The 13,996-nt window shown below is 45.2% G+C and overlaps 3 non-coding genes across 3 annotated transcripts; all 3 read left to right on the forward strand.

Annotated features, from left to right (window-relative positions):
- The first annotated feature begins 5,818 nt into the window (after positions 1–5,818).
- Positions 5,819–5,984, forward strand: LOC122142046. Its single transcript, XR_006158305.1, has one exon. It is a non-coding gene; the product is annotated as a U1 spliceosomal RNA (small nuclear RNA).
- A 7,126-nt stretch (positions 5,985–13,110) lies between these two features.
- Positions 13,111–13,309, forward strand: LOC122142099. The gene has a single exon (XR_006158344.1). It is a non-coding gene; the product is annotated as a U2 spliceosomal RNA (small nuclear RNA).
- Positions 13,310–13,832: 523 nt separating this feature from the next.
- LOC122142045 lies at positions 13,833–13,996 on the forward strand. The gene has a single exon (XR_006158304.1). It is a non-coding gene; the product is annotated as a U1 spliceosomal RNA (small nuclear RNA).

The raw sequence follows: 13,996 nt of genomic DNA on the forward strand, positions 1-13,996 counted from the left end.
AGGTGGCCCGGCGAATCTCCAAATGAAGTCTCTTTTTCTGCACATTATGCTAAGAACATCGTCGCCGAAGGAACCGCAAGAGTCTTTCTCTGTGGATCCTGAGGCGACGAGCATTTGTCCCCCTGATCCCAACATCTCTGGGGAAAGGGAGAGGCAAATGCAACATGAGGTGACGTGATTTTAATATAACTCTGCAGTCTTTTTATCTTTTTGTTCCTCTTTTAAATGCTGGCATTTTAACCATACTGTTCATTGGCCCTCACTATCTCTACAATCAATGTGAGAAGTGTGAGGTCCCACACTGAGAGCACAGAAGTGTTTTATCATTTTTAAAAAATTTTAAGTCAGATATCTTTTTATTGCAAGAGTGTGCTCTGCCCTTTTAGTAGTAGCTGACAGGAAGTGGGAGGAGATGTGGACCATGGGGCCCATCAATATGGAGTGGCTCCAACTTTAAAAGAATGATGGTTGTGGCTATTTTAATCAAACAATTCAAACATCATGGTGAAGGGTAACCACTGTGGTGAGGGGAGGCTCCAAGCGGGCGGGGCAATTTTAGTGAATCTGACTTTTTTAGGTAAAATGATCTAATATTCTAAACGTGTATGGTTTTACAGAAAAAAATGACAGACATGAGGCTTTTAGAGGATCTGCAGCCCCACATGTTAGGTAGGGTGCCCCTAGTGGTAGCGGGGGGTTTTAATTGTGTTTTATCCAAAAAAAGATAGAAAGAGGGCGAGCACAGATGATTTTAATGTTTTGATAAAACATCGGTTTTATTACAAAATTAGTAGTCAAGGAATTTTAAGTTAGTGGACTGTTTTAAACACACTGCATCAAAAGAGAGGAGGGCTTCACCTGGTTCAGTGGTGATGGCGCCAGAGCCTCTCGAATTGACTATGTTTTACAAGGGACATGCCCGCCAACCCGAGTGCACGACATTGACCCACTCTCTTTTTTCCGGATCACACATGATGCTGTCTTGCACCCCTTGCACGTGGGGTCTTGTTCCACGGGTTGTACACCCTTGTGACTGTCCGTAGGAGGAGGGCTGTGGAAAGCTGAAATGTTCCCTTTTAGAGGTATGAAGAAGTGGTTAGAGAGTATAGGAGTCGCAGTTCAGCCAATGGCACACCCTCCAGGGACTTTTATGACTCACACGAGCACAATGGTGGGAAATGTTAAAACAAAGGAGTCTGGACAGTTTTTTTCTAGAAAAAATCATGGGAAAAGGAAAAAAGACCAAGGAAAGAAGACGCAATGATGGGGCTGCAGAAAAGACTGCAGAGATATTTTAACCTTTTAAACAGATTAGATTTTACAGAAGAGATTAAAGGAAGTCAAGAGAGAAATGTCAGTTTTATCTGAAGTTCAGCGTAGAGGTGTAATTTTAAGATGTAGAGGAAAGAGAAATGAGGAAAATTTGGGAGAAAGCTGTACAAGATACTTTTTTAAAAAAAAATATAACACGGGGCGGTGGGTCACAATCTCTACTTTAAAGACTTTTTGCAGGTGGGAGGAAAGTAAGCGGAACAGAAGAAATATTTAAATGAAACTGAAAAACTTTTATAATAACTTGTATAGTGCAAAAGAGGTTCACAATGGGGTTTTAGAGGAAGTTTTAACCTTTGTTAAATAAAAAGTGTTGAAGAAGCAGAAGATGTGCTTTTATCCCAGGATTTTACAGTTTTAGAAAATTCAAAAAAGCTTTAAAAGATTTTAAAAAAAGGGGAAGTCCCCTTGGCATTGACGGAACTGCCCCTTGAATTTTTCAGATCTGACGGGAGCTTCTTGGGACATTTTTAGCACACGAACTGTTGACAGTTTTTTGTTTTTTTTTTTTTTTAAGGAATTTTGAGACTCTTGACGGACTTCCTGACAGCTTTAGAGTAGGGATAGTTTCATTATTACACAAAAAAGGAGACAAGACTGACTTGAAGAAACTGGCGACCAATCACGCTTTTTAAAAATTCGGGCCTGTAAAAATTTTAAATGGGCATGTATGTCCTTGCAGTAGCAACACGTGGTGTCGAGGGTTGTCCTTATCCTCTCTTCTGTAAAGTGGCTCACAGCCAGGATCAAGCTTGAAGTGACTGTTGACCGTGCCGGAAGAAAGATAACAGACAACCTAGTGCTGATTAGAGACGCCATCCTGTTACGGAGAGACTTGACAGAACATATTCGGCTAGTAGTCCTAAATTTAGATTTGTGAAAAGCAACAGTCCGATCCCAGTCTCGCACCATGGGATGGAATTTCCGGGTGGACTGGACGGGAAAAAGGGACAAGACTTTCCAGAATTTTTAGGTGCTTTGATAGGCCTGGAGGTGGAAGGGGTACGGAGCCATTGGACTGGCTACAAGGACTAGTGCAGCAAAAATACTGGGTAAATGGGGGATCTTTTCTAAAGCTCAGTTGTGAATCGAAGGTAAACCAACACAGGTGATTGTCCGTTCAGGACGATGTCCTTTATCTTTTGTTTCTGTATGTGGCCCACTTATGGAGACTAGGGTCACCTGTGCAGTTTTTCCCGAATTTGCCTCTTGAGGGGTGGGGCTGACAATCAATGGGTACCAGTCTCGGAATTCCTTGGGGTGCGGCCCCAGGACTTGAAGGACTTGCGGCACAGGAATTGTCACCTCATGCTCTGGCTCACCTCGTGCACATCCAGGAGCCATCTGAGCCACCAGAAACTTAGTGGAGAAGCGCGTTTCCGGTAACCCTTAGATGGCATGCGAGCTAAATCTACTTGCACTGTGCAGGTCGGACTAGCTGACGATATTTGGATGGGCACGGCATGTCGAACAGAGAGTGTCCCCGGCAGGCCATAGATGCACTCCCTCGGGCACTCGGGCTACGGGGGAACAGCGGGCACAGCGGGCCGGATTGGGTTTTTATAGGGACTCCGCTGAGCCCATCGCCATTAGATAGTCATTTCACGTCCCTGTTCTGGACGGAGTGGGGTGACTGGGGGACTCGAGTAAGGGAAAAACTTGGCACAGTCTTGCAGGGAGGACTTTTAAAAGCTTGGAAAAATCTGGGGTTTTATGGCACTTAAGAAATGGAGTTGGACAATGTTATTGCCAAAAAAAGGTTAGCTGGCAATTGTTTTTAAAATCTGTTGTAGGATTTTACTTTTAAAGATGCTCATGTCCTTTGTAAAACAGTCTATCCACAACAACAACCGTAGGAAATTCATAATGGTTTTAAATTTACTTGCTTTTAACAAAGATTGTGTTTTATTTGACATAGTGGTGTCCGTCAGGGATTCCAATTTCATGGCTCGTTTTAAAAAACTGCATGTGTTGTTGGTCAAAACAGCCCCTGAGATCGTGTGTGGGAAAAAGGCCAAAATGGAAAACTGACCTTGCGTTTGAAGAAATTGTCCGCTTCAATAACTTGTTTCACAAATTCCTTTCACAATAAAATCACTTCTCCGTTTGACTAACATCCCAATCTGTGGAACCGCTTACGGTTGAGACTGCGATCGCCGTGCTTTTATGGATGGGGGTAACTCTTATCTCCACGGACAAATTCCTATTTAGATCCCGAGTCACATAACTTTGAAAAAACTGACTGTAGTCATTTTTTAACCTGTCTACAGGAACCTAGTTTTTATAAAATAAGAAGCGGTTCATTAGCGAGAATGTTCACGATTGTATATTTGGGAGTGTACGATATATTTATTGGTGTATCCATTGGCTGGTTTGTTGAACCAGGTTCTCGTCGCTAGGCTCTTGGTGCCTCCACCTTGAATACCGTGTGCCGGCGTGAGAGTCCAGTTCGGGAGGGACTCACACCGTGAGGTGTTCTGCGAAACAACGTTACAGGAACGCTGCCTATTCGCGTCGTTTCTTAGACACAAACAAGGAACACAGGATTAATGGATGGATGATAATGGAGGGTAATGAGAAACTCTCCCCTGTCAGGGAAATAGCCGGTATGCTACTACTTTTGTGTGTTTCTTTATGGCCAAACATCCTACAAATCTGCCTAGAGTGTCCGTGCTGTTTTTCCCCGGAGGATTGACCGTCACACCTCTGCTCTCGGCCCTCTATCGTTGCTCGCTGCGTCTTTGCTTGGGGAGGGACTGTGAGCCTCAACCCAAACGGTACCCCTGTATTTCCCGTGAATTTACCCACGGCAAGTAAGTTTGGGGCCAAGTTAGGGTACCCATGTCGTATTCCTTGTTTATTGGGGTGGGCCGGGAATGTTTTGCAAGGGGACATGTGAGTTGTTTCACGACAGAATTACACTTGCTCAACAGTCACCTCAACGAATCAAGGCCTGGATGCCATGGGACCCAACCAGAAACTGCTGGGAATAATAAAAGAATCCTGTTGGCCATCCAGTTACAATCCGAGCATATGTCCCTAAATGGGAACAACTATCAATGCTGACATTAAAGGATTGGTTACGGAAACGATATCATTTGAACTTGGATCGATGTAAGCTATAGATAGCCTGGAGCGGCAGGGGGAGGGATCCAGGCGCCCATAAAACGACCTGATTCCACCGGGGTTGCCATATTGTTACACAATACGAGAGGCATTAGGAATGAACAGCGGCCTGACATGGCCCAGGAGATGTCTTACGCCGTTTTCAAAAAGAGATTCCCCAAGCTTGCTGTTCTATTGATAATTACTGTTACATAACCGGCCCCTGGTGAGGTCTTGGACTCTTCCACTACGAGATGATGCATTGAACCAGGTGGTGTTTGGTTAAAGGGAGTCATCTAAAAATGACTAGATGAGACACTTTCGCCCTATTCTCTGACTATGCGCTCGATTAGATTATCTTAAAACCAATGCACCCTCCAGTCATTTGTATAATTGGCGGAGGTTGTCTGTGATCTTTTGCATCACGTGCGACCAGTCGCAGACCATGTCTGTCAATATGTAAAGTAAAAATGGACCACCGCAAAAAGACCTACCATGTTTTGCCAAACTCAGAGGTCCTGTGATAATATTAGTCCTGTGCGAAGTTCTCAGAAAATGACATCTCTGTGATTTGGCCTGGATTTGGCAGGTCGAATATAATTGTTTCGAGGTTTTTGTTTCCTGTGCGCCTTTTTTTAATCCATCTTTTACGAAGAATGGAGCTGCGTTGGGAGTGTTTAATAGTATTTTGGGGTGCTGTCATATCGCTACACCATAACAATTTGCAGAAAGAACAGAGAGCTGAAAAGGTTTTGAGGTTAATGTGTTACAAATAAATCAAGCATAAAGCTTGAGATATTATTTTAACCCAGTGAAATGTAAATGAAGTGCAAGGAACTATATTATTATATTTTTTAATCCATCTGAACCATAGAACGGGAGACAAAAAAAAAGCCTTTGACATATCCGGTATCCGGGAGATAAGTCAGTAAAAGTCGAGTAAAATCACAGGCTTCGCTTATATTGTGAATGCACCTCATGAATTCAGATGTGGCCGTTGGGTAATTCAAAAATCACACAAGGTCCCCAGATAATACTAATCAGTGTGTCTGGTTATAGGGCTTTTGTCTAAAAACTTTGTCCGGAGACACCTGATTCAGATCTTCGAGTCTCTACTAATGAGCTGATGATCTGAATCAGGTGTGTTTGATTAAGGTGACATAGAAAACAATTCATGCAGTGTTGGGGGGCCTCCAGGAATGCGATTGGGAAACACTGATCTAAAACCAGGGTTGGGGAACACCGGCTCGTGGCCAACGCTTGGCAGTTTGCAGGCCAGTAATGGAAGGCAGCCGTCCTTCCTTTGCTAGTGGCGGGTGTTCACCGTTGATGAGGACGGTAGAGACAGAAATGGTATCTCTGACTGGCCAACTAGGCCTTCATATTTACCTGGCAGGGGAGACACCATGATCAAGAAGGCGGTTCACCCAGGGCGAGGCTCGTCCATTGCACTCCGGCCGTGCTGACCCCTGCGAATTCCCCAAATGTGGGAATCTCGACTTCATTATTTTATGGTAGTGGGGGGACTGCGTTTGTGCGCTCTCCCCTGAAAGTGCTGGTTTGAAACAAAGCAGATGGGTTTTCTCTCCTGTCTTTTTTTATGCAAAGCGTTTGTTCTGTCTTACTTTTGGGGTTCTCAAACTGATCCAGAGAGCTGTTCAGAATGAGGACTTCTGTCATATGCTGGGTTGTGTTGTGTGTGAGAAAAAAAAAAAAAAAAATAAAAGGTCAGTTGCGCTCTTGAAAAATCCCCCCTGGTGGGCGGTTTAGTTCAAATTTCTCACAGACCTCACTTTCAAGTCGATTCGGACTGACAGTTGCCTAGCCGTAGCTGTTTTCATGATTTTGGTTGTCCTTTTTCATTTCCTTTTCCATTTTTTTTACCTTACAGCGCCACCAAGTGGCCAGACGCAGCGCCCTTTTTTCCGGACCACACAGACTGAGCCCGTGCATAGGCGTGCCGATTTGGGTGAAGTGATCTCATTCCTCTCTGGAGTTATAGCCATTTTAGCAACCTGGGCCACACGACCTTCGAACGTTTTGAGGGCCCCACGCCAAGGTGGATGGAAATTTCCACTTTTTTTTTGGATGATTATGACCGTCAGACTCCAGAGAATCTTTCTGTGCCCGCTTTTTGGTTCGGACTGGGCCAAATACCTGGTGCTAGTTTGCAAAAGAAGGTTTTCGACGAAATCCAAAATAGCCGGAAAATATTCGCCAGAGTGACGAGCCAGTTTGAGACCTGCCTCTCATTTGGCTCGAGCCAAGGATTCCGATGACATGAGGCAGGTGGCTCTGCGACAAACCGTTTGGGAGTTACGAGCGATGCCATACTTTCCGCCGCAGCAGAGCCACTGCCGGCCCAATCGGGGCGAGGCTCGGTGACGTTGCAGACGGGGGAGGGTACTACCATCCCCCAGCGTTTCAGGTTCCCTCTTATGTTTGTTTGGTTGTGCCCCTTTTCATTTTCATTTTTCTGCACCATTATATCGCCATTTTAGCCAAAGTGTTAGCAACCTGGTATTGCGCACACAACCTTCTAACGTTTTGAGGGCCCCACGCCAAGGTAAGTGGAAATTTCCACTTCTTTTTGGATGATTATTGACGCCAGAGAATCTTTCCGGTCCGTGCTGCTTTGTTCGGACTGGCCAAATACCTGGTGCTAGTTTGCAAAAAAATGTTTTCGACTAAATCCAAAATAGCCGAAAATTTTGGATTTATGGACCTGACCTTCTTCAATCTAACGGACTGTGTGAGTTTTTTTGAGTCTTGGGGTAAGAAAAAGCACAAGCTGTTGGAAGGATTGTGTTTGCACCCTTTGTTTGCACAGGATTACTTACCTCTCACAATCCATCTGTAAAATCATTTTGTTGAGGATGCGGAGGTAATGACATTCCTTGAGAGGCACTGTGAGGCTGTGAAAGGAGATGAGCGTGTGAGGGATCGGTTTGGGATTTGGACTGGAAAGAGGCGTTTTTTTGTGAAGCTCCAGGTGGATTCAGCAGTCCCTGGAAGCCTGGTTCACCTACCGGGGTCTATTTCCGATTGGGCCTAACAGGGGCTTTCTTTATTACCCTAGGCAGCCCATGTATTGCAGGAGATGTGGAGGAGAAGGACACGTTTAAAACAGACTGTGAAGGACAGCGTTTGTCGGTTTTTTTGGGAGGCAGACCACGTTGCTTCGGCCTGCCCTGCACCAAAGCTCTGTAGCCTTGCGGCAAGTTCATGATCATCTTTACCGTACCTGCCCATCAAAAAGCAATACCTATGCGAGCATATTGAAGGAAGGTGATGATCTGCAGGCAGACCTGGATGTCATTCGTTAGCAGTCTACCAGCAGAAAGGGAGGGGCATCTGAACAAGCGACAGGTGGAAATGATCAGAGAAGTATGAGTGCATCAAGTTCAGGAATGTGCTGGTAGAAGAAAGGAACAAGCGGATGTAGCCATGGGGATCTGATAACTTTTGTCCCTGGATGGAAAGGAGGTAAAAGGAGTGGGATCGGATCAGCAGCTTAGTCTGTCTCCGGGATGGACAGATCTGGAAAAGTGAAAGTGAAAGTCGTGACATTTGCCAAGTATGGTAACCCATACTTGGAATTGGTGCTCTGCATTTAACCCATCCAAGTGCGCACACACACAGCAGTGAGAAAGTGAACACACCGTGAACACACACCCGGAGCAGTGGGCACCTATATCCAGCGCCCGGGAGCAAACTGGGGGTTCAGTGCCTTGCTCAAGGGCACTTCAGACATGGGTATTGAGGGGTGGAAGAGAGCACTGTTCATTCACTCCTCACCCACCTACAACTCCTGCCAGCACTGAGGACTCGAAACCTGCGACCTCCGGGGTTACAAGTCCAAATCTCTAACCATTTGGCCACAGCTGCCCCCCCCCCACTTCAGAGAAGTGCTTTCTGATGCGTTGGAGGTGGATAAGGAGGAGGCCGTTTTGGAGCCTGCAATCGATCAACCCACCAACGAGAGAGAGAGTTCATAGTGGGTCAAAGATGGAGATTGCAGTAGAGTCAGCATTTGGGACTGGCCTGTCGCAGAGCCTGGAGTGAGGCTAGTGACCCTGATAATGGGGAAATATGCAAATACAGCAAATTGGAGAACTCTGTAAGTCAAGATTGTAATGAGGAGGGCTATGAAGGTAAAGAGAATGAGGAGGGGGGACAAGCACTGGCTGGGGGGTAGTATTGAAGAGGAAGAGGAAGAGGGAGGGGAAGAAATGATAGCGGAATCCGGGGAATGGACTGAGGTGGTTTCAAGGAGGATAAAGGGGAGGAAGGGGAAAGAAGAGAATGTGGAAAAAATGGGAATGAATAAGAGGGGAAAGTGGGCTGGGGAAGTATTGTGGGTGATAAGGGGGCTTTTGGAGGGTGTCTAAGGGTTTTTCAATGGGACTGTTAAGAGTTGCAACATTTAATGTAAGAGGGCTGAAAATGGCGGATGTTTTGTTTTTACAAGAATGTCACTTGGAGAATGAAAGGGATGTGGAGAGGTTTTTGAAGGACTGGACTTGGGGACCATCATTTTGGGGAGTGGGGAATGTGAGGGCGGATGGGTGGGGATTTTATTTTTTTCCTGGGAGGTGATGGTTGAAACATCTGGGGTGATTGTTCCAGGGAGGGTGATGTTTGTGGATGCAAGATGGAGGGGGGTGGCCTTACGGTTCATAAATGTGTATCCGCCCAGCAAGTGAGAGGAGAGGGAGGGCTTTTTGGGGAAAATTTTCCGTTTTGTATATGAACTGGCTGGTGGTCTTGGCAGGGGATTTTAATATGTCCTTAGAGAAAAGTTCTGGGGGGGGAATTGGCAGGGGTTATTAAAAGATTTGGATTACAAGATTCAGGTCAGACAACTGGAGGGGAGGGTTTAGGTTATACACGGTGGAACAGTAGGCAGGAGGCATCGCGTTTGGATTATATATTTTTTTTCAAAGTCTGTTAAAGTTAGCAGCTACACAAGGCAGCCAATGTGGTGTTCAGATCATTGTTTAGTTGGGGCTGGGGCAGAGGTGGAAGCAGGACATTATATGCTGGGTGGTGCAATATAAAAAGATTCTACCAGTCGCATTCTGACTGGTAGGAAGGGGTGAAGGAGAGGGTTAGGTTTTTTTGCAGGGCGTGGGGTTTAGCTTTGGGGAAGGCTAAGCGGAATCAAGTATGTCAGTCAAGTTGCAGTGGACCTAAAGAAATAGAGGTTCAGTGGACTAAAGAATTGCAAGTTTTATGCTCTCAAGGTCTATTGAGCACTGTGCAAGGGTGGAAGAAAGCCAAACTCTTGCAGGATGCTTTGAATGAACATTATAGAGGGGAAGCACAGAATTTTTTTTTATGCAGTCAGGTGTATGTCAGCGTTTGTTCGATGAAAGGCCTACAAAGTTTTTCTTTTCTACTGTGAAGGGCAGGCAGAAGCGTAGCAGTATGGAATGTTTAAATACAGAAAAGGGTAAGGTTTACTCAGTTGAAGGAATGCTGAAGGCTTCAGTTGCCTTTTATAAGGAGCTGTTTGTGAATAGAGAAAGGAGAGAGTCAACAGCGGAGGGGTTTCTAGTGGATCTGGACAGGACCTTGGAGGAAGTGGAGGCAGGCAGGTTAGAGAAGGAGGTCACCTTGAAGGAAGTAGAGGTAGCAGTTAAGTCCTTGAAGAGAGGCACGTCTCCAGGTGGTGATGGCCTACTGGCTGAATTTTATCAAGCCTTTTTGCCTTTAGTAGGCCCTGAACTGATTGAAGTTTATCAGGAAAGCCTGGAAGTGGGGAAATTGCCTTTGTCTACGAGGAGGGGGTTAGTGACCCTCCTGCATAAGAAAAATAGTAAGGGGGATTTGGCAAATTGGCGGCCAATAACTTTACTTACTACGGATTATAAGATTCTGGCGAAAGTCTTAACCTTATGGTTTAAGGGGGCATTAGATTCGGTGGTTCATCCAGATCAAACTTGTGGGGTCCCAGGAAGATCAGGCAGCCCAACTGATCCGGGATTTGATCAGTTGGGCTGAGCAACGTCAGCTTCCTTTGGCAATCCTGAGCCTTGACCAGGAAAAGGCCTTTGATAGGGTTAGCCTTTTTTTTTTTTTGTGGTCAGTGTTGGAGAAGCTTGGGTTTGGCCCGGGGTTCAGAGCCTGGGTCCAGCTTTTGTATAGCGAGGCTTTCAGTCAGATTAGGATAAACAGATTCTATTCTGAACCAGTGAAACAGTTGGGTGGTGTGAGTCAAGGGTGTCCTTTGTCACCCTTGTGCTATATACTGTCTTTAGAGCCTCTGATTAGTCGGCTACAGTTAACAGCAGCTTTGACTGGTGTAGTAATGCCAGGTGGAAGAGGGACAAGGGCAAAAGTGTTCGCGTACGCAGATGATATGACAGTCTTTTTGACCACTGAAAAAGATTTTGTAGTGACCGGAGAGATTTTGCATAGTTTTTCTGAAGCCACAGGTGCCAAGATAAACATCAGTAAATCTTCAGTGATGTTTGTAGGACGGTGGAGTAAGATTGTAACCAGATTATTTGGTAGGGAGGTGTAAGGATGTGAACTGGTTGGCAGCATTAGGGAGGCTGCCAGTACGGGAGCGTTTATATACACAGATTGCAGAGGAGAAGAGACCATTGAGCATGCCTTGTGGTCATGTCCAGGAGCAGTGACTTTATGGGAAGCAGTCACTGGGTGATGGAGGGAGTGGGGTGGACCACTGATTACCCGGGACTTAGTGTTGTATGGAGTAGGGTTGGGAAATATAGAGAAGAATCAGAGTAGTGTAGTATGGGTTACTATCTCAGAAGGGAAAGCGTATCTTATGGGACTGGCGACTAAGGTGCCTGAGGAAGCAGTTGCCTGGTTTAGAACCTCAAAAGTTATTTTCAAAACTTTTGGCAAGTTTGGTGAAAGAGGTAAATGGGTTTAAGTTTGTTTATGGGAGGAGGGGATGAGGGCTGTATGGGGGGACTCCCTCGGGTAGGGGTGGGATAAAGTCTTGGGTGTTAAAAATCTAGTATTGGTTATCAGTTTAAATTATTTTTGAGTTCGGAATGATTTTTGAATTCTGTAGGCTTGGGACATTTATGTTCAAACTGAAAATGTGTATGCCTTTGTTACAAGTGGTTAATTTGTAAATTTGTATGAGTACAGGTCCTTCTCAAAAAATCAGCATATTGTGAAAAAGTTCATTATTTTCCATAATGTAATGATAAAAATTAAACTTTCATATATTTTAGATTCATTGCACACCAACTGAAATATTTCAGGTCCTTTTATTGTTTTAATACTGATGATTTTGGCATACAGCTCATGAAAACCCAAAATCTCAAAAAATTAGCATATTTCATCCGACCAATAAAAGAAAAGTGTTTTTAATACAAAAAAGTCAACCTTCAAATAATTATATTCAGTTATGCACTCAATACTTGGTCGGGAATCCTTTTGCAGAAATGACTGCTTCAATGCGGGCGTGGCATGGAGGCAATCAGCCTGTGGCACTGCTGAGGTGTTATGGAGGCCCAGGATGCTTCGATAGCGGCCTTAAGCTCATACAGAGTGTTGGGTCTTGAGTCTCTCAACTTTCTCTTCACAATATCCCACATATTCTCTATGGGGCTTCAGGTCAGGAGAGTTGGCAGGCCAATTGAGCACAGTAATACCATGGTCAGTAAACCATTTACCAGTGGTTTTGGCACTGTGAGCAGGTGCCAGGTCGTGCTGAAAAACAAAATCTTCATCTCCATAAAGTTTTTCAGCAGATGGAAGCATGAAGTGCTCCAAAATCTCCTGATAGCTAGCTGCATTGACCCTTGCCCTTGATAAAAACACAGTGGACCAACACCAGCAGCTGACATGGCACCCCAGACCATCACTGACTGTGGGTACTTGACACTGGACTTCAGGCATTTTGGCATTTCCTTTTCCCCAGTCTTCCTCCAGACTCTGGCACCTTGATTTCCGAATGACATGCAAAATTTGCTTTCATCCGAAAAAAGTACTTTGGACCACTGAGCAACAGTCCAGTGCTGCTTTTCTGTAGCCCAGGTCAGGCGCTTCTGCCGCTGTTTCTGGTTCAAAAGCACACGCCTGTGCACGGTGGCTCTGGATGTTTCTACTCCAGACTCAGTCCACTGCTTCCGCAGGTCCCCCAAGGTCTGGAATCGGTCCTTCTCCACAATCTTCCTCAGGGTCCGGTCACCTCTTCTCGTTGTGCAGCGTTTTTTGCCACACTTTTTCCTTCCCACAGACTTCCCACTGAGGTGCCTTGATACAGCACTCTGGGAACAGCCTATTCGTTCAGAAATTTCTTTCTGCGTCTTACCCTCTCGCTTGAGGGTGTCAATGATGGCCTTCTGGACAGCAGTCAGGTCGGCAGTCTTACCCATGATTGCGGTTTTGAGTAATGAACCAGGCTGGGAGTTTTTAAAAGCCTCAGGAATCTTTTGCAGGTGTTTAGAGTTAATTAGTTGATTCAGATGATTAGGTTAATAGCTTGTTTAGAGAACCTTTTCATGATATGCTAATTTTTTGAGATAGGAATTTTGGGTTTTCATGAGCTGTATGCCAAAATCATCAGTATTAAAATAATAAAAGACCTGAAATATTTCAGTTGGTGTGCAATGAATCTAAAATATATGAAAGTTTAATTTTTATCATTACATTATGGAAAATAATGAACTTCTTCACAATATGCTAATTTTTTGAGAAGGACCTGTATATGGATTTGATAAAAAAAAAATCTGTTCTTATCAGTTTAATATCTGATATGTCCCCTATCTGGGGACTACATATTAAATTGATTTTTGGATCACGGAGCTGGAGCCGGGGCTTGCTCTGTTCACTCCACGCATCGGCCTGGTATTGCAGTGTCTCCAGGAACAGTGTGCATCCCTTTTCAGGGATTTCTGCTTATTGTGACGAATAACAGAACAAGGAATGAGGGCCTTGTCCTGGCTCCCACTGAGGTCTGTCCTTGCAGATGCCCCGGTTGCTGTTTTATTGAGAATTCTCCTCTGATGCACCCACCTGAGGTCTTGGAGTATTCCACTTACGAGCTGATGCATTGAATCAGGTGTGTTTGGTTAAAGGAAGTCATCTAAAACAGATGAGAGACTTTGTCTCCTTTGTCTGAGACACCCAATTCAGATCATCGAGTCTCTACTAATGAGCTGATGATCTGATCAGGTGTGTTTAATTAAGGTGACATAGAAAACATGCAGTGTTGGGGGGACTCCAGGAACGCGTTTGGGAAACACTGATCTAAAACCAGGGTTGGGAAGCGCCGGCTCGTGCCAACGCTTGGCAGCTTGCAGGACAGTAACGGAAGGCAGCTGTCCTTTGCTAGGGACGGGGATTCACCATTTATGAGGACGGTAGAGATGGAAAGGTACCTCTGACTGGCCACCTGGGCCTTCATACTTACCTGGCAGGGGAGACACCATGATCAAGAAGGCAGTTCACGCAGGGCGAGGATCGTTCATTGCACTCCGGCTGTGCTGACCCCTGCGAATTCCCCAAATTTGGGAATCTCGACTGCATAATTTATGGTTGTGGGGGACTGCGTTCGCGCTCACCCCTG

The sequence above is a fragment of the Cyprinus carpio genome, chromosome B23 (genome assembly GCF_018340385.1).
Source record: "Cyprinus carpio isolate SPL01 chromosome B23, ASM1834038v1, whole genome shotgun sequence".
NCBI classification, from domain to species: Eukaryota; Metazoa; Chordata; class Actinopteri; order Cypriniformes; family Cyprinidae; genus Cyprinus; species Cyprinus carpio.